At 36.1% G+C, this 26,977-nt stretch overlaps 1 protein-coding gene and 1 pseudogene across 5 annotated transcripts in view; one reads left to right on the top strand and one right to left on the bottom strand.

The window, feature by feature from the left end:
- Positions 1-26,977, bottom strand: part of MAGI2 (membrane associated guanylate kinase, WW and PDZ domain containing 2) — a 1,505,066-nt gene that overhangs the window by 1,236,880 nt on the left and 241,209 nt on the right. The gene's annotated exons all lie outside the window — the stretch shown is intronic.
- LOC121819496 (transcription factor BTF3-like) lies at positions 23,888-24,385 on the top strand (annotated as a pseudogene).

Here is a 26,977-nt window from a genome sequence, read left to right as displayed (position 1 = left end):
TTCAGAAATGCTGGCTAATATATTTAATGCTAAGAGATGAGCAACCCATAGTGGCACATTACAAGTTCTGAGAAGTCTGGATTTGTTTAATTCACTGCTCCCTAAATTATTAGCCCATAAAATATTTTTAAAATATTGGCATTCTATAAAAACACTTTGAGAAGATGATGCCTTAGTGTACTATCTGCATAATAAGAATAGAATACTTAAAGTTTTTTGTTCTATGTTTAGCTGACACTTAATTGTGCTTCAGTTTTCTATAATTTTTTGAATTTTTATATAACTCAGTTTTTTAGTTAATGGTTTTATTATCTAAAGACTCATAGAATACATTTTACTGGGTCCCCAGAGACAAGAATAGCCAGTTCTCTTTTACTTCAAATATTCTTATCAACTCTAGTACTTAAAACAATTACTTGAATTTGCTTTTGGTGATATAATGATACTAGTATGATATAGACCATATCTTTTTGTCCTCAGTAAAATTTCTTTCTACTCATGTCCTAGATGATTTATGAGAAATCAGTAAGTAGCTGTACAATTAGTAGAGAATGTTGATCACAATAAAACATTAAAGTCAAAGAATGAAACACAGTGCCATTATTACCTTTCACTGGGCAAGGGGGTTAAAAATGCTTGCTTCTTTTTTGCTGTGAAAGAGATTTTGATCATCTATTCAGGCTAAAGATGGTTGATGGTCAGGAATAGTCAGAACCTGACACTGCCTTTGGTGGGCAAGGGAAAATTCACTGGATAGGGAGTGAGGAGAATAGAATTTAATGTTAGACCTTTGACTAAGTATCTGTGTAAACTTGGTTATATAATTCCTAATCAGGGCTTTTTCTTTTTTTTTTTTTTAATTTTAGCATAAGGTAAATAATTAATACCAAAGAATGTGTTTACTAGTTTGTATGGATTATTACCTTTCATAGTCACTTAGAACTCAGTTACTATTTATGACACATATTATGTTAAGTTATAGTTCAAACATTATTTGACATAAAACAAAACTCATGGGGATATTAGAAATGAGTAAACAAAAAATCATCTGGGAAAATACAAGTAACAACTAGAAATCCATAAAAATCATTAACATCCATTTTCTTCTACAAAATTGGGATCACATGTGCTATGCATTGCTCTTCCTGTTGTAAATGAGTTTCTTTTTTTAAAAAAAATCTATACTATTTGCATGTTTGATTGTGATTTCCTCCAGATCCATGTCTTAAGACACAATTTTATAAATAATCTGATCATTGCCAACATGTATTTCCATGCACTCCATGGGGTCTGCAGTCCACGGGGTAGCAAAGAGTCAGACATAACTGAGCGACTGAACTGATTTCCATCTCTAAGTGGTCCCCTGAGCTATAGACTCAAAATCCAACCATATACTTGATATCTTCACATGGTGCTCTAATAGACATTTGAAATAAAACATATACAAACAGAAATCTTATTTCTCCACACAAAAATCTTTACCCCAAAATTTTGTCCTAAATTTTTTTGTTTTAGTACACAGCACATACAATTTTCTAAAACTTAGAATGTATCTTTAATTGATCTCTTTTCTCTACCTTCATGGATGAAAACCATCAACAGATCTAATCTCTATTTCTAGTCATCTCCAGTGATTTTGCACTAGTCCACTATATGAATCACTGTTAGTTCTGCCTCCCACCTGTATTTCTTTAAAGCCTTCCCACAGAATAGAGTATTTTTAAAAAACATAATGTAGATCATATTCTCCCATTCTATTTCAGACTCTCCAGTGCCTTCCCATGGTATTTAGAAGCAATGTCAAATTCCTTACCACAACGTCCTGCTTCATCAGATCCCTTCTTCCCCCTCCAACCCTACCTTTTAATCCTTCCTCTTCTCTAATATTCAAATATGCCAACAAATCAGTTCTGTAATATTTCATTGGAAAGATGGAAAATAGAAAAGAAAAAATTTATTGCCCTTTGTTTTTTGTTTGTTTGTTGTTGTTTTTTTTTTTCAAGACCAAAGCAATTTATTTAAATAACACAGTTAAGTAGATAGGAAAGTGTGTTGCATTCAGTAAGTCAACATTCTCCTGCGAAAAGCAAAAGGTCCAGTGTAGCCGCTCCTGATGCAGTAATATAACTGTCACACATCCCTCTGCCCCCACTTCAGTCCTTCCATTGGGTCGTTTCCCTATTCATCTCAATGGAACCAGCTAAACTGGTTTCTGAAAGATATATTTTCAAGAGGGTGGTAGCCTTTCTATGGGGAAAACCCAGACTTTGGCTTACTGAGCTCAACACCCAAGGACCTCACTTAAGAATCCTCAGGACGGCCAGAGGATGAGAACGGACACACCTGTGTCCCCCAGGTGGTGCAGCAGAGCAAAGAGCGTGAGCTTCCCACGGTGTAAAGAATAGCCTGGACTCCTTCCTCTTCAGAAAGATTTAAGGGATCTTGCTTACCAGGTAATGAGTAAGATCTTTCCCCTTAGAGAAAGTGAGAGAATCTATTGTTTCTAAGGTCATGTTTACATCTTCCCCTTGCAGTGGTTGGGGGCGCCTTGACTGTAAAATTGCAATGATGTGTGAACGTGGAAATGCAGAGTCTACTCAAGTAGACCTTGAACTGCCATCCATTCCTTTCAACTGATGACGGTTTAACTGGCTGTGTGATGAGGCTGCCTAGGCACCCAGTGTAGCCTACTCTCAGGGAGAGCTATTTACATTGTCTTTGTAGCCCACCAGGAATGGAGTCAACGCACCACAAGAAGTTGCCCTTTGTTTTTACCACAGTACCATCAACAACTTCAGTTCCTGCTACACAAAGATAACTCTTGACAACTATGCATTCATTCCTGAAAAAAAGAACTCTGTAGAACATTCTGTTGTACCATGTTCCTGTATTTTGAGTTGCTCAGTTCTAATGTAAAGCAAGAGAGGATAAAACCAACCAAAACCAACCCACCAAACATTTTAAAACTATTTAAGCTGTCACTGATATAAAGTATGTAACATGCAAAAAAATGTCTCCTAAATCCACAACTAGCATCCTAAATTAATTTCCATTTTTTACTGAAACAAATATTTGTTGCAAAAATTTTAAGGAATTTGAAAAAACTTAAATGAGAAACTATCAAAATATAAATTTATATAGGTAATAAGAATACCACTTATCTCCTACCACTCTCTACTTTAGTCTTTAAAACATAGCAACATCTAAATGCTCATGGTCCTTTAAAAACACCGCGACATCTCACGTTTCTTTACCTGTGTGTTTTGTTACTTGTTCTGCCCCAGTGTCCCACAGTAACTACCCGGGACATCTAGTTTTCAAGGTCTGTCATATTCTGTGTTCTCTGTTCCCTGGTGAGCCCACACTCTCTTTCTGAACAAATAATCACTCTCTTATAACATAGTTGTGTGTGAACACAACTTCATGTAACACATATTTCTATGAAATTTTACTGTATTATTATTTATAACTGTAAAATTTATTCATTATTTTATATTTATTTCCTCCACAAGACTGTCAGTTCCTTGACTTCATGAACTAGGTCAGATCCATCTTTGTATTTTCATAAATTATCCTAAGTGTCTCAACAGACTAGATAGCTGGGTTGCTGAACTCAACCCTATCTTCTTATTTACTGAAGAGGCATACAGTATACATTTTTGTTTGCTTCAGTTTTCTGGGCACAGATGATAAAAGACAAAAGACAAATAAAAGAAGTTAAAACCTGCACCATATAAATTCCAATTAGCCAGCTTTCATATTTTCTAATTTACTCTATTTTTTATTTCATGTTCTGTTAAATATAGTTGTTAAACAACTTTCCATTTGGCATAGAATGCCTCAATGCTCCTTTAAAATAAATGCCTATGAAAAGAAGATAAATGAGGATGATAAAATCAATTAATAGCAGAATTTTCTTTTTAACATAAAAAAACAGTGCTCTGTGACAACCTAGAAGTGTTGGATGGGGTGGAGGGTGGGATGGGGTGATGGATGGGAGGGACATTCAAGGGGGAAGAGACATATGTATGCTTACGGGTGATTCACCTTGTTGTATGAAAGAAACCAACACAACATTGTAAAGAAATTATCTTCCAATTAGAAATTTAAAAAGAGATAAATGTTTTTATGTTAAGATCTAAGTAATTAATAATAGCTTAACATGCTTACCTAAGTGTTAACAAGAATAATGACTAAATAGAACAGTCATTAGTGAATGTCAAGCATCAGTTAGGGTGGGTTATTTTACATGGGAAATGTCCAGTATGCTAAAGTGCCATGACACATTTCATAACTCTACCTGGCCTGTAGCCACATTTCATTCTACTGCAAGCTCTAACTTCTATTTTTTTCTATCCCTTCATATGGTCCTATTTGGGATGCACATGATAGCTCAGTTGGTAAAGAATCGCCTGCAATGAAGGAGACCCTGGTTTGATTCCTGGGTCAGGAAGATCCGCTGGAGAAGGGATAGGCTACCCACTCCAGTATTCTTGGGCTTCCCTTGTGGCTTAGCTGGTAAAGAATCCACCTGCAATGTGGGAGACCTGGGTTCAATCCCTGGGTTGGGAAGATCCCCTGGAGAAAGGAAAGGCTACCCACTCCAGTATTCTGACCTGGAGAATTCCATGGACTGTATAGTCCCTGGCGTCACAAAGAGTCGGACACGATTGAGTGACTTTCACTCACTCCTTTGTATAATAGTGTATAATAAATTACATAGAAATAATTAATGTGAGATATTCTCCTTTCTCCTTATTTCTATAAAACAGATTAATCACTCTCTCTTCAACTTTTAATTAGCACTATCTATATTCCACTGCTTCTACTGTGGAATACATCTTTGCTCACATGCAGTGAGTTGGAAAGTCACTCACTAACTCTTCAAGTAACCATAAAGGTTTTCATCACAGTGTTAAGTATGCTACTGAAAAAAATGGAAAACAGCCCAAATACTTTATAGTGGGGGATGGGTAAGTCACTTGCATTATATGATATGAAAGAATACATATTGATGTATTTGTAATCTATTCTTAAGTGGCAAAAAATTGCTGGATGCAAAAAGTGTGTGTGGGGGGGGTGTGACTGAATCTACATTTTCATGTTGGAGAAGACTCTTGAGAGTCCCTTGGACTGCAAGGAGATCCAACCAGCCCATCCTAAATGAGATCAGTCCTGAGTGTTCATTGGAAGGACTGATTTTGAAGCTGAAACTCCAGTACTTTGGCCACCTGATGAGAAGTACTGACTCATTGGAAAAGACCCTGATGCTGGGAAAGATTGAAGGCAGGAGGAGAAAGGGACGACAGAGGATGAGATGGTTGGATGGCATCACCGACTCAATGGATATGAGTTGAGTCAACTTCGGGAGCTGGTGATGGACAGGGAAGCCTGGTGTGCTGCAGTCCATGGAGTTGCAAAGAGTTGGACACGACTGAGCAACTGAACTGAACTGAACTGATTTATCCATCTATGATATAGCTATCATTTACCTCCCATGTATCTATAAAGTTTTAAGACATACACAATCTTTAACAGTAGCTTTTCTGGATGGTAGATTACAGGCAATTTATCTTTTCTAATCTTCCTTATAATGTCTTATTTTTCCCTAAGTTTCTGCAGTTAGAGTACATATTTTTTCACATTTGAAAGAATATAATTTATTTTTTTTTAAATGACTCAAGTTTTCAGACTGGGTTCATAGGAGAATCCTTGAGGTTATTATCACATTTATATAACAAAGGGAAAGTACCAGAGTGAAAGGTCATATGGATACTTTTTCTTTTAATGTGTTCAGTTTGGACCAACAGTAGTGAATACTTAGAAATAAACATAATACTTACGCATAGTAAAATTTTCAAACAGAAGAGGCAGTAGTACCTAAACTACTGTAAGGATTGTGCCCCAGCATGGTTTTGATGAGAGAAGGAGGGGCAGTGATAGGGTGGGTGAATGGGGTTGGGGAGTACAACACAGGGCCATTTTGGGGATCCTCTGTCTCCTTGACTACCACTACTTAAATACAGTAACTGAGGTTGTGACATTTTCTTTGCTTCATTGCTGACAGTGTACTTTTCATTCTTTTAAAACTTTTTGGTTAATTTTTTTAGGTTTGGGAGAAAGTGATTCAACCATGTAGCTTCACTCCAACACATAATCCAAGAAATCCATTAGCATATTTTCCTTGAGTTAAAAAAATATAGTTAAAATGTATACGCTTTTCTTGTGTGTGTATATACATTTTAAAGTATGACTACACACACTGCTCATCATCTTGCCACCACACGTACCTGCTGCTGCCCAGCCCTTTCTTTTTATTAGCAATCAAATGTTCATGGAGAAGTATTTTCTGTTCCCTATATGTTCATTCCTTTTTGGAGTTTATCCCCTGAAGAATATACAGCAGTATTTTTCTGTGTATATTCAGCTACTTCAGAAACTTTTTTCTGCTCTGACAAGAACCATCACAGAAAACTAAGGGTGATAAAAGTCAAATAGTCCACCAAATCAAAAGAAAGGAAACATGGAGATCTAAACTAAATTTTGCAAGGAAATCATATTTTTGTATGCAAAACAGAACTAAAGCTTTCTTGCAGTTCTAACTCATAAGACCCAAGGCACAATGTAAATGTTTTACAAAGAAATTTAATACACTTTAAATACATTCTCTGGACAGATATTCATAAAACATTTCATGGTAATAAGTTACTTCAAACTCTATTTTATTATTCTTCCAATAACTTTGTTTCTGGTTGGATACTTTCTCCTTTCATTCATGACATGAACAAGTCTTTTGTTAGGCAGTTTAATCACCATTTAAAGTGTTTTTACTTGGTTGTTATAGCACCTAAACCAAGGATGTGACTTTTGCATTAGGCTCATAAAGAGTTGTACCTCTCTTTCTCTATGTGTATATATTTACTCAGTTATGTTTATATATATGTACATATGTTAATAACTTTCACCCTGCTCCTTTGGAAGCATGTTCTTTCCTCTGTGTTAGACTGTTGCGGTATTCAAGTGAAAAATGTTAGAACAGAATGAAGTAGTAAGGGACATTTTCTCTGCATCCTGGTAATTCTTCCTCTCATCAGCCAGTAAACAATGGCAGGAATATAATCTAACATTTTATATTTAGTCATTATTCTTTAATTTTTATAGAACAATGTTCACTGTTATTTAATATTTACTGTTATCAATTTGTTAGAAACATCACTGGTAATTAACAAATAAAAGCATGTAATGCCAGCTTGTGTTAGATAGTTTATCATCAATCTTTCTTTTCAATATATTGAAATTTTAATTTGATTCTAAGAAACATGTTAGGGAAAAAGGGATTGACTCTTTCAACTTTGAATGTTGAGCTCTATCTCTTTTTTTGGTCACTGATTTTTAGATCTGAGGAAAGGACTAAAACGATAATGATAATGACTTTGAGTAACGTGAAGAAAGAAAAGATAAAATATTCTCTTAGAAAAATCTGGAATCTATGAGATGAATGGTATGACTTAAAACATTAACTTTAGTGAATATAGTAGCTTTAGCTAATATGCTGATCTGAACAAATGAAAAATTACTATGAATTCTACACTTTAGTCCCTACCACATATTCATTTCCATTTTTTTTCTTCTAATAGGGTGTGAATTTGAGAAGGAGAATCATAACTATTAGTATTATTTTTTAAGCATTTGCTGTGTGATAGGCATTGTTCCAAGAGCTTTAATGTAACTGCTGTGCATTTAAACCTTGTAACCAATCCTACTGGAGAAGGAAATGGCAACCCACTCCAGTATTCTTGCCTGGGGAAATCCCACAAACAGAAAAGCCTAATGGGCTACAGTCCATGGGGTAGCAAAGAGTTGGACATGACTCAGTAACTAAAATAACAACAATCAATAAATCCTATGGAGAAGATATTATAGTCATTATTCTCATCTTATTGATGAGGAAACTGAGGCACAGCTAACTATCTTATCTATGGTTCAAAGCAAAGAAGCAGGAGAGCACAAATGCAGACCAGTGTGAGTGGTTACAGACTCTAATCACTTCATCATTGGAATAGTACAGTTCTTGGGAGGTCATCTGGACCTTTGTTTGAAGCAGACTTCACCTTAACTAGCTGTGCTACCTTGAGCAAATTACCCTCGCTATGCTTCAATTTCCTTTCTAAAATAGAACAATAATGCCCATCTCATAGGGTGCGCTGAAAAGTAAATGAAATTTCGGATGCAAAATAGGGAGAATAGTGCTTGGGACATGATAAGCAGTCAATAAATAGTAGTCATTATTTATTATTATGGTGCTTATTTCCTCTCTTACTATGGCAATTTGTCTCCTGTGAAAATGACAGTATAATTATGGTTTTCAGCAGCTTTGCTATGAACAACATGCATGAATATTAGGCTTCTGATTTGAAAAAAATTGTGTTGTTTTGGTGTCACCACTGAAAAGGTGGTAACTTTTGGCAGAGACTAGAACTGCAATCTGCAGCCAATGTAGGAAAAAGAACACTGCTAGTATGCATGAAGAATGAAGGATGTCTCTACTATAGACGCTTCTGAAGTTGATCATAAGCTTTAATACACACCTTGAACCAGAGATATTCTGTAATTCCTCTGAGATTTCATGTTACTTTGTACATAGCCTTATTAATATGTTTCACATATTACACTGTAAAGACCTCATGTCAATATTTCTAACTGGTGGTTTTATTCCTAGCACCACATATGGCATTGAGCCAGAGATGGGATTCAATAAACACTGGTGACTGCATTTATTATATAACACTGAGAATAAGTTTGATGGCTTTAGGGACTAATGTTTTCAGTTTAGAGACTAACTCCACACCCCTGTCTAGCTATGTAACCTTTACTAGTTATTCAATCTAAGCCTCTGTTTCCTTCTTTGCAAAATAGGAATAATTAAAAGATTGCTGTAGGACTGTTGTGAGCATTAATGAAAGTGATACATGTACAATGTTTGGTATTATGTATTACACATGGTGAATGCTCCATACATGCTTCCCCCCTGCTAATTATAATAAATGTGAATGAGTAGTAAAAAGCATCTACATTTTATCACTGTATTGCAAGATACTACTTTAGGAAATATTTGGATGCAAAATATTTAGTTCATTGAACACCCCTTCTTGCATGTTGCTTGCCATTATAAAGACTGAAATAGCATCCTAATATAAAGTATAAGTATATTTATAATAAATCTGATGAGACCAATAGTACATCATATCAAATTTTAAGCACATGCATGTGTACAATGTTTAAGGGCTTTTACCTAAGCTATGTCATTTAGCATATGTAATGTGTAATATTATATAACTAATAGTACTTTATAGATGATTTTTTAGATATTTTTGATAAAGGAGGATGAGGTCTGTGTTCATGGAAAATGTAAGTAAAGAAATATATATGCAACAAAGAACTTTACCAATAGTATTTTCTTTTGAAATTTTAATTCTGATACTATGATAAGAAATGTATTAAATGAGTTAATATTTGTATAATACTTAGAACAGTGCCTGGCACACTGTGTTTAATACTTATTATTAAGTTTGTCAAAATGACTTCTAGTTAAAAAGCATAGATAGCTAATGTTTTTTTCTCTTAAGTTAGGATTTTTCACTTTATAAAAAATGGCCACAAACAAAACAAATAAAGGTAGGCTTTTTTCTTACAGGAAACAAACGATAAAAAAAATATAAAACAATCTAATCATTTAGTGAAACAGTTACTGGTTCTGCCAAGAGCTCACCTAAATGATCCCAGTATCTTCTGAAAACCTTATAATTGGCATTTAGTTTTCCTTTTACTTCACAGAATTTAGAATTTTAAAATAGATAATGAAATCTCTTTCAGTGAATATCAAGAATTGTTACAAAGTGACCCCATGCTCTTGATTGATTGCATTCTGTATATTGTCAGCATTCTTTCTTCACTGCAAGTTTTAAATTTGGTTATAAAAAGCAAATATACCTGTTTACCTTTTAAGGTGCCTCAGGGAAAAAGAATGACAAATGAATGAGACACAGATTGAAATCTTTAGTGTTCATTTTTAGAATGCTTTATATTTCAGTGCCTTCACATTGGCAAAGCTTAATTCAAGATAATTTCACATTTTTCCTTGTGCTCAGTTTATGAGGATCTAAATACTGTTACCTTCACAGGCTATTCAGACACTAGAAATCTTGGCATTTTTAGCTGTGGCGCTTCTAACTCTAAAAGTATTTAGCCCCTGAATTTATATTTTTCATTGTCTACACATTCCTATACAAGACTGATGAGACTGATGGAGATTTGCTGCTGTTGTTTTTGTTGCTTAGTCACTAAGTTCTAAGCCCACCAGGCTCCAGCCCACCAGGCTCCTCTGTCCATGGCATTCTCCAGGCAAGAATACCGGAGTGGGTTGCCATTTCCTTCTCCAGGGGATCTTCCTGACTTAGGGATCAAACCCACTTCTCCTGTGTTCGCAGGCAGATTCTCACCCTGGAGCCACTAGGGAAGCCCTGATGGTGACTTGAGGGTTTGTATATACCACATACAACTATTTGTCTTATTTTATATTCACAACACTCACAACGATTTTAAAAAAAGAATCAATAGTGCCTGTATAATCAAAAGTGGTTTCCCCCATCTGCCTCTGCATTCTCCTCTCCTGGGCTTCCCAGTGTTAACAGCAGCGCCCCTTTTGCCAGAGACAAAACTCGAAAGCTAAACCAACATATTCACAGCACCTATTTTGAACTCACATGTGTGTCTATTTCTATCCTATCCTCATCCCCTGGTGACTCAGACAGTAAAGAATCCGCCTGCAATGTGGGAGACCTGGGTTCAGTCCTTGGGGTGGAAATATACCCTGGAGGAGGGCACGGCAACCCTCTCCAGTATTCTTGCCTGGAGAATCCCCAGGGACAGAGGAGCCCGGTGGGCTACAGTCCATGGGCTCTCAAAGAATCAGATACGACTAAGTGACTAAGCACAGCACATCCTCATCATGGTGGTGATATGGTGGGAGGGGAGAGCGGGGGCAGGGGGTGGGGAGGGTGTGTTGTCTTCCTAAGTCACTATCTTAATCTGGCAGAGCTGGGCTCCTCTGATACATACATATGTCTCATCTATGCCATAAACAGGCTTAGTCAATGAAGTAAGAGAAAATTACACCTGAGGGAGAAAAGCTGATCACTGGAGAGGAAAAAAAAAAAAGACATATTTTATGTGAAACTGATGTTACAGTAAAGTCAGTTTTCCATTTACCATCACTGAAGTTTCTAATGACCCAGACTCATAAACAATAACCTCTCCTGTCCGCCTCTACTAACACACACACACACAGACAGATACACATTCACTCAGAAACTCAGCATCCTCAATGCTGTTTCCATGGTAACCATTGTAAAATAAAAAATGGGGCTTTTAGAGAACCTCTTGGTTGGCAAGTCAAATGAGGAGAGAAGCTGTTATCAGCAAGAATAACAAAAGACAGCTGATCCTACAGCTGATGTTTAGAGCTGCCTAAACAAGTCTAGATGACCCCAAAACAACCTCCACCATGCTGCAGAGAGAGGTCATTTCCTGCTGTCAAATTATTCGAAATTTTACTAGGCTAAATTAGCATGTGTCAACAAGCATCCTCTCATTAAAATACCTGAAAAATTCTGAACACAGTACAAAATTAATAGCCATTCACACACATAACTGTGTGAATTATTTCACTGCAGACACTGCTTTTCTTCTAAGAGACACTTGACAAAGAAGGCTCACCTGAAGAGATCTGAGCTTTGACTGAGTGGAATAGGCATGGGGCCTGAAATTATCATGGAGCTAAAAGTTCCCCTGGAGAAAGCAATGGCACCACACTCCGGTACTCTTGCATGGAAAATACCATGGATGGAGGAGCCTGGTGGGCTTCAGTCCATGGGGTCGCTGAGGGTCAGACACGACTGAGCGACTTCACTTTCACTTTTCACTTTCATGCATTGGAGAAGGAAATGGCAACCCACTCCAGTATTCTTGCCTGGAGAATCCCAGGGACGAGGGAGCCTGGCAGGCTGCCGTCTCTGGGGTCGCACAGAGTCGGACGCGACTGAAGCGACTTAGCAGCAGCAGCAAAAGTTCCCCAGTGAGTGGTGAGGTGTGGAGAGTGCTGTGAGGAATCTGGGAAGAAGAGGGGCACGACACACATTTGCAGGTAGTGTTTCCTCATAGGCTTCCCTGGTGGTGCTAGTGGTAAAGAACTCACCTGCCAATGTAGGAAACACGAGAGACGCCAGGAAGATCCCCCAGGGAAGGGCATGGCAACCCTCACCAGTATTCTTGCCTGGAGAATACCATGGACAGAGAAGCCTGGTGGGCTACGGTCCATAACGTTGTATGAGGTGTTTCGTCATAGAAAGAAAGATTCATGCAGAATGATTAGTTTTGGATTGTAAAAACCTGATGAAGATAAATATTAGGGTTTAATTAAACATTTAAAATTAATATCATATCAATAGTCTTTTTAAAATTGTATTAATAGATTGTAGAAACTTAGACTTGGTAGAGTCACTTGATAGCTCAGCAAGATTATGAAGCTAAGGATCCACTATAAATTACAACAAATCATTTAAAATTTTCTATCTTAAGCATACCAAACATTTTCTTAGCTATTGTCATATCACCTTCTAAAAGAAAAAAAAAGTATCTTAAAATTATTTTTATTAGATATGAATTCTGAGAAGCCAAAATTATTTTTATAAATTTTCTTTGGTTTTTACAATGGTGAAGGAAATGAAGTGAAGAAAGGGGTGCTTTTCCTCATTCTTCTTTCAGTCTGAGAATTAAATATATACAGCCACAGCATATGCCTAAATTATTAAAGCACTGTGTGCTCAGTCGTTCGGTCATGTCAGACTCTTTGTGACCCTGTGGACTGTAGCCTACCAGGCTCCTCTGTCCATGGGATTTCCCAGACAAAAACACTGGAGTGGGTTGCTATTTCCTTCTTTCTCCAGAGGATCTTCCCAACCCAGTGATCAAACCTGCATCTCCTGCACTGTCAGGCAGCTTCTTTACCAGCTGCTAAGCTCAAACTATAAAATGACTGCTTTTTAATCATGAATAATTTCTATAACTTCTCATAGAACAGAGCAGATTTAACTTATTTTAAAATTAGAAAATAATTTCTATGTATTATTCTTTATAAAAAATGTGGATTGTTAACAAGTGTTATACCACCTATACCTGGGGAGGGCTGACATTTATGAAGCATATGCTATTTGCCAAGCCTTGTGCTATGCAATTTCATTTACCACTCACAGTACATCTATGGAACAGATGTATAGCAGGAAACTAGGGACAGAGAGGGGTTTGTAGTGGATAATACATTGGTGCTGCCATTGTTATCACTTTACATCAAGGGCTACTTGAGGTAGGAACTAAATGTCTTAATTTTTACTGTTACTTGAGTGAAATTGATAATTGATTTCAATGAATAGCTTTGATGAGGAAGGTCATGTTAATATGGCCATGTAAAAAATATGAAGAGATACTCAGATTAGAGATTTCATCACAGACTTTCAAAGTTCTTTAAAAGTTACTATTCCCTTAGCAGTGAGAGTTAGAAAGAAATGAGGAAACTAGTAACAGAACGGAAAAAGAAAAACATTAAGTATCATGCAAGTGGTGAAGAAAAGTACCCTTCAAGATTAATTTATAGTTTGTTAAAAAATGTCATATTATTTTGAAATTAAATAATTATTCTAAATGGAGAAGAGACAGCAACTCATTAAGATCAATTCTCCTGAAACTCATGTTTATATTATTTAGAACATATAATCTTCATTAGTGAAGTTTCCTGATCTATGAATGCACACACATACCACTATAAAAATAATAATATACATCTGAACAGTTTGCTTCTAAGATTGCCTCCTAGAGGAAAGCCTAGTACCTCATCATCGAGTTACTCAAGCTTCTCAGGTTGAGTCATTAATTTGCTGGATTAAATGGATCCTGGACCATGAAATGCATGCCATGTCATCCTTCATTTGCTCCTCATGGAATCTCTGCCTGATATGCTTTGATAGAAGAGGAAAATAAAAACACTCTATATGTCGGTTTGGTGCCCTATTTTCAACTCCTAGGTAAGCAGTTACATAAACAGTGGTCCCTCTGCCCCTTCCTAAGACTTGGTACTTGCTTAAAGGGCAAGTCTGAAATAAACTGCAGTTCTATGCCAAGTCCTAAAGCCCCACGGTAACATCAGGGTGGGAAAACTAAGTTGATGACATGTATAAGATTAAATTACAGCAAATTTTATAATACTCTTCTGTGGTGGGTCAGAAGCTATTTTAGAAACTCATGCATTGAGTATATGCATTGCTATATACCTATATACTACATGGCATCTATGATCATGAATAATTAATCTAGAAAATTATTGATAATATTGTCAAACTAAAATGTAAAAATAATTGGGAAAAATAAACAGCATAATAAAATATCATTCATTGGGTTATATTGACAGCAGACAATACACCTACTCAGAATTAATCAACAAGGAAGGCAATTCGAAGAAAAAGTACTGAGTTGAATTCAAATTTCCAAAGTATCTGTTTTTACATCTTTAAAATAGGGACAGATACAATCAATCCCTAGGTTTTTTTCCAAGTGATCCTTCCTACTGTCTGTCCAATAACATGGGAAATAAAATCCACAGGTGATCAGAACACTGTGGCTAGGTGTTCTAAGAGACGTTGTGGAGAGAATGGTAGTCTTGTGCTGTGTTCTGAAGCATAGATACTTGCATATGTGGATTGTGGATATAGGACAGCAAATAAGGTGTTACAGGTGAGTTTTACATGTAAGGAACCAAGTTTTTTAGTACTAGAAAGCATGTTTTTTAGGCAGGCACAATCATACTGTGGAAGGCTTGAATTCAAGACTAATCATATGGTTTTTGTTTTTTTCTCTAGAAATAATGATGAGTCAGTGAAAGTTCAATGCATGGTGTTTTATAAATAGATATTTAATGAAGCTTAATTTTGTAGCCATTTTAGAATGAATCAAAGTATGCAAGACAAGGATAAGATTCCAGGCATAAAATGGCTAACGTCTGGAATGGGGTATTAGCAGTGGCAATACTAAGGACGAATCACTTTAAAGGAAAAAAAAAAATCCATTTGGCAGTATGTGATAAATATAAAAATACTAATAGTTCCATATCAAGTGCATTTTTCCCAGTGTTCAAAATTAAGAACAGTATCTATGCTAAAGCTCTATATGCAGGTCAGGAAGCAACAGTTAGAACTGGACATGGAACAACAGACTGGTTCCAAATAGGAAAAGGCGTACATCAAGGCTGTATATTGTCATCCCGCTTATTTAACTTCTATGCAGAGTACATCATGAGAAATGCTGGGCAGGAAGAAGCACAAGCTGGAATCAGGAGTGCTGGGAGATATATCAACCACCTCAGATATGCAGATGACACCACCCTTATGGCAGAAAGTGAAGAGGAACTCAAAAGCTTCTTGATGAGAGTGAAAGAGGAGTGTGAAAAACTTGGCTTAAAGCTCAACATTCAGAAAACGAAGATCATGGCATCTGGTCCCATCATTTCATGGGAAATAGATGGGAAAACAGTGGAAACAGTGTCAGACTTTATTTTTTTTTTGGCTACAAAATCACTGCAGATGGTGATTGCAGCCATGAAATTAAAAGATGCTTACTCCTTAGAAGAAAAGTTATGACCAACCTAGATAGCATATTCAAAAGCAGAGGCATTACTTTGCCAACAAAGGTCCGTCTAGTCAAGGCTATGGTTTTTCTAGTAGTCACGTATGGATGTGAGAGTTGGACTGTGAAGAAAGCTGAGTGGAGAAGAATTGATGCTTTTGAACTGTGGTGTTGGAGAAGACTCTTGAGAGTCCCTTGGACTTCAAGGAGATCCAACCAGTCCGTTCTAAAGAAGATCAGTCCTGAGTGTTCATTGGAAGGCCTGACGCTAAAGCTGAAACTCCAATACTTTGGCCACCTCATGCGAAGAGTTGACTCATTGGCAAAGACCCTAATGCTGGGAGGGATTGGGGGCAGGAGGAAAGGGGGATGACAGAGGATGAGATGGCTGGATGGCATCTCTGACTCAATGGACAGGAGTTTGAGTGAACTCCAGGAGTTGGTGATGGACAAGGAGGCCTGGCATGCTGTGATTCATGGGGTTGCAGAGTCGGACACAACTGTGCGACTGAACTGAACTGAACTGAACTGAAAGCTCTATTAATGAGAATAGGACAACTATTAAATATAAAATAGCCCACTTTTTAAAAGAGTGTTATATGAAACTGTGGATGAACTGAAGCTATCAAGTACAACATGCAAAAAACATGCAGTCTTGTTTTAAAGCAGTTTAGTTGAAGACATGCAAACCAAACAAATTAATATCCAAGGAAAAGACATAGTTCTTTTGTAACCTCATACTGAATAGCAAGGTACACAATGGCATGAATTTATTGAACTATTTAGTTATCCAAAAAATATTTTGGTAGCAAGTGTCAAGGTTACTGAAATCCAGAATTTAACAATTTGAAAACAATAATATATTTAAAAGGTCAGAATGGTTTTCAAATGAAGCAGTATTTTGCTCAAGTATTTATAAACTCTGAAGAAGTAAAAATAGAGAATCACTGAGTCATACACTTGGAAAGGTCAAGGATGATAAATTATATTACAGGAGATGTTATTAAGATATCTAGCTTAACCTTGGCTTTCAATGCAATAATTCAGGAAGGGCTTTCCTAGTGACTCCATGGTAAAGAATCCGCCTGCCAATGCAGGAGACATGGGTTTGATCCCTGGTTCAGGCAGATCCCATATGCTGCAGAGCGACTAAGCCTGTAGACCACAACTATTGAGCCTGTGCTCTCAAGCCCTGGAGCTGCAACTACTGAGCCCACGTACCACAACGACTGAAGCCTGTGTGCCTAGAGTTCATGCTCTGCAATGAGAGAAGCACCACAATGAGAAGACTGCACAGCACAACTAAAGAGTAGCCACTGCTCACCACATCTAGAGAAAGGCCCACGCAGCAATGAAGACCCAGCACAGCCAAAAAATAAAGAAATGAAAAACATGAAAAATGTTTTATTTTAAATCATTCCTGACAGATGGTCATAGAGATTCTGCATAATGAAAACCAGTCTCTTACACTGGACACTTCTAATAATTAGGTCCATTTAATTTTCTCCCCAAACTGTCTCCCTCAGTATCTGTATAACAGTCCATTCTGGTGCTGGGGAAAATGTAAAACAAGATTATTCTTCCTAATACATGATAGATCTTCCATATTCTAAATTTATCTTTACTAAGGATTTTGTTAGAGAAAACATTTATGTCCAATTCTTTATTTAAAGGAAAATATTTTACTATAATTCTTCCCATGAAAAAGCACAACCAAAAGTGAGGGAGATTGTATGTCTACACTTTATACGCTTCATGTATATTATTTAATTTTCCATCAAAACAGATGATAGATCCTGGTTTTCATTTTTAAATGGGTTTTTAAAGTACGTTATAAGTTCATTATCAATCAGGAATTTATTCAAATGTTTTATTTTTTCTTTGCTTTTTTTAGTTACTCAAGCTTAATTTCCAACTTTTCAACCAATTAATATTTCATTGATTATATATACACGATTATATACACTGTGTAACTCTAGAGAGGAAACATTTAGTGACCACCAACAATACTCCAGGGTCATTTTATATGTTGTTTCATTCAACCCTCTTAAAATTCTAATGAGGTGGATACTACGATATAAATTTTACAGACAAGGAATTTGAGTCTGAAGAGGTTAAACAATTTATCATAATGATCACAGTAATATGATTATCATAGTAATAAATGGTAGCTCTGATAGGCTCAGAATCTCTGTTCTTTCTGTTACAGCAGATGTATACGATAATGGCATCTACCTCATAGGGTTGTTAGGAGAATTAAACAAGTTGTTGGTCCCTGGTGCTAGTGCTTGACCGTCTTAAGAAAGTACCTGCTTAGCTCTGCATAGTAAAGGTCTTCTTCCTAGAGAAATCTACTTAGCACAGACCATGATCCTGGGGAGTGGGCTATCTAATTCTTTAGAAAGTGTTATCAGTAAACATGTTTTTTTTTTTTTTTCACCTACACAGTATCCTGGGATTATAATACTGGAAGTCTTGGGTATGCTCTGCCAGGAATAGGTCCTATGGTAGGATCTTGGACTAAGAATACCAAAATGTCCAGCCTCGTCTTGACACCAAAGCCTCCTTCCACCAGTTCAAGCTTTGCCCTGACACCTCAGACAAAATGGAAATATGAGCACACAACATGACTGTTTAAAATCTCCCCATCTGATTTGAACATAATCTGAGTTTCTTAGCGTGGAACAAAAAGTACTAATCTGGTCTTCGCCCACTCTTTCCTGTCTTCTTTCTCTCACCGTGCTCCTGTAATAGTAAATTGTGAGCACCTCATGCGGTTTCACACTTATGTCAGTCAGCTACATCAAAATATTCCACATAGGACCTATCAATCCTACTCCGAGATATTTATCTAAGAGAAATGATTTCCAGAGAAATTAAGACAACATAGATCCACACAAAAACATGTACAGAAATGTTAACAGTGCTTTATCCATCATCTCCAAGACTAGAAACAACCAACATAGCTATTAACTGGGGAATGAATCAATAAGCAGAGTAAATCCATGCCATGGCATATGTATTAACAAAAGGGAATGAGCTACAAATGCATGCAACCACATGAAGATTCTCAAGTGTGATATGCAGAATGAAAGAAGATAGATCTAAAAGACTATAATACTATATTGCCTTATTTATATGATATTATAGAAAAGGCAAAATTATAGGGATAAAACCGGTCAGTGGTCACTAGACACTGAGGCAGGGGTAAGGAATTGGCTATAAAGGGGCAAAAGGAAAATTTATGAGTTACAAAAGGCTCTAGATTTTAACTGTGGTGATACTTACATAACTATCATTCACAGAACTGAATGTCTAAAACGAATGTTCTGTAATTTGTACCTTAATAGACCTAACACTTAAAAATCACATATCTTTCAATTTTGTCCAACTCTTTATTTGCTTTTTGAATAATCTTTTTCATTTTTGGACAACTCTTGCCCATCCTTTAAATCTGAGCCTTAAGTATACAGTCCCTTGAGGAAATTATCCCTGAACTCCCACACTAGGCAATCTGGGTTTTTCTATTCCCTGTGCATGTATCTGTCTCTTTAGATGTATAATAATACAATACCAGTGTCTGACACTGCAGTGTCAGCTGAACAAAACAAAGTCTTATTCATCTTTACATCCCCAGGGATTCAGTGCAATATAAGAACTCAACAAATGTATTTTACTCTAACTAAAATTACGTTTGGAACTTTGCTGCTTCTAAACTATAGAATGTACTTAAGTCTATCTGACTCTTGCATAAAATTTGCTTGCATACTATAAATAGCATAATAAACATACTACTACAATTTTTTTTCTTATAATACAATCCTTTAAAACATTTACACAGATATAATTATAGGGCTGTTCTAGTCTGGTTTATTTTGCAAATCTCTGCTGGCAAAGTATGTTAAATGTATGCTAAATACAATAGAATAAAACATCTCTGAAGTTGTAAAATATATTATTTACAGCAGCTAGTGTTTTAATAGTTCTTTTGCTTTTATTATATTTTGAGCAACTTTTAAATCTCAATTTTTGCAAATGTGTGCATATAAAACGATAACGCTCTCTGGACCAAGGCAACTGATAACTCTCATTGGTCAATGGCACATTTAGAGGATGAGGATAATCCATGCAAATTAAACTGCTCAACTGAGCCTGTTTTGTAACATTCCAAATTGCTTACTCTATCTTCTTTCCTGAGACACAAAACAAATTTTATGGCCTGATTGTAATGCAGTGCTGTTGGGAAAATAGTTATTATGAGATAATTATATCCCAACAGAATTTGAGGCACTTGGCTGTTCTTGGTATAGAATGTCACCTGAGGGGTGAGATTTCCATAACCACTTTTATTCTAGCAGATCTGTTATTCTGTTATTCTGTTCTGTTTTCAAGCATTAAGTTTATGAAATGATATGTATCAATCAAAAGAAAAATTAACAGAAAAGTGGAAATTCAAGTTGAACTAACATTACGAATTTAATGCCTAAACATTAATTCTCAGGTAAAAAAAAGAAAGGAAGAATATATTTCTGTCAGTAGAATTTATAGAGTGAGAAGAAGAGACAGATCCTGCAATGATTATACCATCATGACAGTCACAATCTCAAATTACAATATCATCAGTCCCTTCATTATAGAGTGGTAGATAGGGACCAGAGCTATTGCAGCACTGAAAGGGAATATTTAGGCACTCTAATGCCCATTGCATGTAAATGATGTAAGCTACATATTTGATTTCCCCAAATGTATAATTTTACCTAGTAATAATGACCACGGAAAATTATAAAACCCATAACAAAGAGTATGAAAAATGATTCATCATGAAAACTACCAAGAGATATAAAGCTTTGGAGTAAAAATGCACTTTAAAATAAAACAAAAATAAACATTGAAAGAAAATAGGTTGAGCTGTTTTGTTCACCGGGTTTAGATCCTAACCTTTTTCCTCCCTCCCTCACTTCCTTCCTTCCTTCCTATTTCAGTGATCAAGGATCAGTGATGAAGTCATAGACAATCTCCTTTATCTCAAATATACTCTCAGCTAATAGTATTATAGAGAAATTCCATTTTAGTTTTAAAACAGATATAGTAACACATACTTTTCAAAAATTTATCCAAGTCTTACATGATAACACTGCTTTGGAATCTGATTACAAATAAATCAAATAATTAGTAAATATTTAATTTATCAGTGACCATTAATTAAAAAGTTAAGTGAAATTAATTAATGAAAGTTAATTCTTGCATAATGCCTATTTTATTTTTAAGTCTCAAACAGTATTAGGAATGTTCTTTCATTTCTGAAACAGCTGTGAGGAAATGAAATTCTACTGAAGAAAGTAAAAATTTTGAAAAACATTTATTTTCGCACTTAAAATGGTCAATATATAATCAGTTGGTTAAGTATCCAATTTCAGAGTTCAAATGCAAGCTGCTACTAAAAATAGCAATAAATAGTATGAGTGTTCTTTCATGCAACTGTAATTTGCTGTCTATTACCAATAAGCTGTTATGGATAAAACCTCCAAAAAGTGGAATGGGTCATAAACAAAAAATAAATGCATATAAAGTGGTCGGTTCTGCATGACTCATTCGAGGATGAAGAATGATACCCTTCCCCCATAATGTGATTTCTTTTCACCATGTATTGTGTTGTCCTACTCTCAATATATTTCATGGCAGCAATATCTAATAGTGCAATGAAAATGCAAACATTTAATTCTTTCTGCCAAGTACTCATGGCAATAAATCACATCACACATGAAACAAAGCTCGGCAAACAATTTGCTATGCAGCTAGTAATATTCAATTTTTGTTATTATATACTCTTTATTGTCCTTATTTTGAGCTCATTCTTTAGCACATGATATTTTACTCCAGTGATGAAAATATGAATACAATATGATGTATCTTCTTTCTTTGATGTATATACCTGTCTTTATTTTTGGTAAGAACAAACATATAATTGCAAGCTACATATGACATACAGCTCTTAACTACTAGCTTACAGACTACAAGTAAATTAGAAAAGAGATTTGGATCTCTTTTTATTTCTGATAGAAAATTAAATAATCAAATCCAAATTATTTAGCAGTGCTTTTTTAAAAAAATTCAAAACTCTGTAGCTAGATAATAAGTTTCTTCTTGACTTCTCTCCCCTTATTCTTCCTATCATCTTTCCCAGTCTAATATTCTAGACCCTGTCACAAAATGCTGTTTCACTACCTGTGATACAGTTATATCATGTGTGTGTTAAGTCGCTTCGGTTGTGTCTGATTCTGTGTAGCCTGTCTGTGGCAAGGATACTCCAGTATTCTTCTCCAGGCAAGAATACTGGAGTGGGTTGCCATGCCCTCCTTCAGGGGATCTTCCCCATCCAGGGATCGAACCCATGTCTCATGTTTCCTTCATTGGCAGGCGGGTTATTTGCCACTAACGCCACCTGGAACGCTCCAACTATATCATATGTTAGGGAATCAGGACCACTGAAGTAAAAAAAAAAATTTGTGCTTAATGTGGCCAAGGTAAATCTGTACCAGTTGCAGCCTCTTCGTAGAAATGTTAGGAAATACATTGCTGTGATTATCTTGTCTCAAATGGCAACCCACTCCAGTGTTCTTGCCTGGAGAATCCCAGGGACGGGGGAGCCTGGTGGGCTGCCGTCTATGGGGTCGCACAGAATCAGACACGACTGAAGCAAATTAGCAGCAGCAAGAAAAATAAGGAAAAGATAATCACCATCAAGGATATTTATCTAGTATAAGTAACATTTTAAGAACAAACAATTTACTCTGCATTCATTAATAACTGTCAATGTGCAAAAGAATTTCATGTGCTGAACTGATTTGACTTAGTTTCTTTCAGGACAAAAGTTAGTTGGGGACCCATTAGTGGTTACATCAAGGTCTGAAAAGATTCATTCTTACCTCCTTCTCATCATTCTAGATCTGAGCAGAAAGAAAGAATCCCAGATCTTCACTTCAGTTCAGTTCAGTTCAGTTCAGTCGCTCAGTTGTGTCCGACTTTTTGCAACCCCATGAATCACAGCACGTCAGGCCTTCCTGTCCATCACCACCTCTCGGAGTTCACCCAAATTCATGTCCATTGAGTCGGTGATGCTATCCAGCCATCCCATCCTCTGTCATCCCCTTCTCCTCCTGCCCCCAATCCCTCCCAGCATCAGGGTCTTTGCCAATGAGTCAACTCTTCGCATGAGGTGGCCAAAGTATTGGAGTTTCAGCTTTAACATCAGTCCTTCCAAAGAACACTCAGGACTGATCTCCTTTAGAATGGACTGGTTGGATCTCCTTGCAGTCTTAGAGACTCTCAAGAGTCTTCTCCAACACCACAGTTCAAAAGCATCAATTCTTCAGTGCTCAGCTTTCTTCACAGTCCAACTTTCACATCCATACATGACCACTGGAAAACCATAGTCTTGACTAGACAGACCTTTGTTGGCAAAGTAATCCCAGATCTTCACAGGACCTTAAATCAGACTGACATTTGTAAGAGGTTGAGGGACAACAGATGGGTGCCATTGTTTCCTTCTGTGTCCATGTCACACTAGAAAATAGACTTCTGTTTAAAAGTCTTGGCAATTAATTCTGTTTATTGTCCACGTGGCTTAAAAAACTAGATGAACTGTTTCTATTAATATTTCTTGTGAGCATTGTTATAGATCTGAGACAAGGCTTTTCAGGGAGTATACAACTATGATTTTTTTGAGCCAAACATAAAACTTGCATCTTAGAGTAGCAAACAAAGGAAAAGTAAAAAGCAGAAAAATCATTTACTGTTTGTGTGGCTTATCCATAGTTTTCTTCACAAATGTTTCTGGCATGGTATCTCACTATCTTCAAAGTAAAGGAATTTGCCTTACTCCTTTTCCCTTAACTATCTATAAAAGACCATATATGCTCCTAAGAAAGTAAAAGAATAAAATAGAGTGATTAGCAGTGAAAAATAAAGAGTATACCATTTTGATTCACTATCTTTCCCCTAACTTCCAAGGGGTCAGCACAGAAAAGGAAAAAAATGAGTTAAAAACACTTTTAGATTTTGAGTCCCCACGTGTATGTGCCTAATCTCAGCTGGTCTGTCTGAGACCACCTGAGTGCCAATCCTAGTCCCCGTGTGGCCCCATTTCTTCTCCAACAACATGAAAGAAGCTATACTGAACCAGGGGAAACTTGCCAAATTGCAGGCCCCTCAGTGCATTGTTGGGAAATAAACTGCTCACAGAAAGAAGAAGGTGGTTCTTACAAATGCCACAGAAAATAACAAAAAGCTTCAGTTCTCTTTAAGGAAGTTAGGGGTAAACAACACCTCATTTGAAGAAATGAGTATGTTCACCAGTCAAGGAACAGTGAGCCACACTAACAATCTGAAAGTTCAGGTATCTCTGGCAGCAAACACTTTCATCATTATAGGCCATACTGAAACAAAGCAGCTGACAGAAATGCTACCCAGGATCTTAAACTTGTCGCAGACAGTCTGACCAGGAGACTGACTTAGACTTAAGGAGACTGACTGAAGCTCTCCCCAAAAGAAATCTATGGATGGAAAAGTACCACTTGCCACTGGAGAAGATGATGACGCTAAAGTTCTAGATCTTGACAAGAATTTTGACAAGACTTCCAAGAAGGAAGCAAACTGAATTGAGTCAACTTCTGAAGAAGATAAACCTTGAAGAAGTTATTAGGAGCTGCTATTTTATATTATGACTGCTTTTTAAAATTTTGCTTATGGATCTGATAAAATCTAGATCTTTAATATTTTTAAGCCCAAGCCCCTGGACACTGCAGGTTTCTTCAGTTTTTGCTTAGATACAATTCATTCTTTGCAGCCAATTAAGCTAAAGAAGTCTGGGGCAAAGGTCTGAAACAAAGATTAATAAATTCTTTGCCTAGTTAAAAAAAATTATTTTTCGATTGGCATTAGTGCTGATCCAGAAAAAAACTGGGACCCTTTCTCATACTAGTTACTTTTCTAAAACTTAAAATAATAAGCATAGAAGAAAACTATAATTTAAAAGTTATTTCTATTATTGCAAATTTCTGTTATCAAGAGGGTCATTCATATGAATCAGTGTTTAATATAATTGACCAAGTATCAGATTCTGGGCTCCAGTTGCAGAGAGAGGTAACTGAATTCTTAAATATGCCTGTCTGCAGTTCTTGATGTGACTTTTCCCATAATTTCTTTGGTTTAAGAAATTTTATTTGAAAGTTATTCTGAGTCATTGTTCTAGTCCCTAAAACACTTAAAGTTGGTACTTTGTCCATCTTGTTCATTACTGTATTTTCAGCTTCTCAGTACAAGGCATATAACTGATATTTGATAAACAGTTTTTTAAAAGGAGGATGATGGACATGTTGTAAATTAACCAAGTAAAAGAATGCTTTACCAGTGAATTGAAACTGAACCACTGGAGATATCGAATCTATATAATTTTTTATCTTAGAAGGAAAGATTACTCATTTGTTCTCATTTGCCATCAGGATCCCTCCCCTTTGCTACTCTCCCATCGACATAAGCTCATACTTTAAGGCCTAGATAAAATTATTTCTTTCTTTAAGTCATTCTAATTCCTTCAGCTAAGAAACCTGCTACTCTGTATTCTCACGGAACTTTCTGTTCACCATACTAAAAGTATTAATAATACCTAACATTTACATAGACTTCATCATGTCAGGGGCTATTCTAATGCCTTTAGCCTCACAACAGTCCTCTGAGGTAGGTACTAATTAGCGACAGGGCTGGGATTTGAACGTAGGAAGTCTGACTCTTCAGTCTCTCACTGCAGTGTAAGATGTAATGTAAAGACATTACACTCACTACAGTGTAATGACAGTATTATACCCTCTTTATAATTTAGTAATTCATCCTACACTGCCCTATGGCACTTGTTAGACTCCTGTAATATTATTTAACGCTTCATAGTGATTATAACTCCTATAATATTATTACCTTATGGGTTAGCATATCAGATTATACTCTTCTAGAAGGAGAATATTATTAATCCCTTGTATAGCCTTCACAGTAGCTACCAAGTCACATAGATTACATTAATCTATATTAACCAAATTAATTAATCACATTAAGTCACATAAATGAAACAACTAATTGATCCACTGATTAGTGGTTCTTAAACTTCAGTGTGCATCAGATTTCCTTTGAGGTTCTGTTAAAACACAGATGGCCGGGACCCACCCTGCAAATTTCTAATCCTGTAATTCTGAGATGGAACTTTAATTTTGTATTTCTAATAAGTTCTTAAACAATGACGACATTACTGGTTTAAGAATAATTCTTTGAGAACTAAAGCTCTAGAATATTTTCAATTAATAAATTTTTCTGAATATTTAGATGGCTATATGGCAGAAATTAACACAACAATGCAAATCAACTATATTTCCACAAAATAATTATTTAAGTGAAACAGAGTATGATGTACACTTAAAATACAGAAATACACACAGCCCAAATTATAGAGATATAGGAATCTGTATGGTCTAAGGAGTCAATTTCAAGGGTATGATAATTTAAAAGTGGGGTTCTAATTAACTAAAAATAATTGCTGAACTTATAAACAAATTTGAATAAAATGCCTCATCTTCATGTATGCCACAACACAGATCATGCTAATTTGATTTATTCAGAAGAGTATTTTTGACATAAATGTCCCCTTTGGGTTACAATATCAAGGCAAAGATGCAATGGACAGTTGATTTAAAGTATGAATTGCATTGTAAATATAGAAAACAATACTACATGTTTTTCTCTAACAGAAAAAGGAAGTCGAGTCACATTAATATCTTCATAATAATTAAACAACACGTACAACTTAGCAGACCGACAGATAAAGAAGCAGCCTGTGTCAGGCTGATTACCAAATCTCCATACACAGTCCCCTCTAGATATCACTTATTATTTCTATTGTAAATTATTTATAAAGATCACTTTCAGGGTTTAAGTGGTCATGTCAAAGGCACCATTTACAAGCCACAAGTTAAAATAAGGTATTAATAATAAATTAAAAGCACCACACCAACATCTCATGTATCAAAACTGCAACCAACTGATCACAAGTGGCTGAAAAACTCATTATTACTTTATGTCAAAAAGGTGTTTTTGCCAGAGAGCTGTCTGTCCCTCCCATACTCTACCCAATTAACGGGCTTTAATTTAATCAATGGCAGATGTCCAAACCTGGGTCACTTAAGCCTTGCTTCCCCATGAATGAGAG

Source organism: Ovis aries, chromosome 4 (assembly GCF_016772045.2).
Source record: "Ovis aries strain OAR_USU_Benz2616 breed Rambouillet chromosome 4, ARS-UI_Ramb_v3.0, whole genome shotgun sequence".
NCBI lineage: Eukaryota > Metazoa > Chordata > Mammalia > Artiodactyla > Bovidae > Ovis > Ovis aries.
The sequence above is the reverse complement of the archived record's forward strand: the minus strand, read 5'-3'. Positions and strand labels throughout refer to the sequence as shown.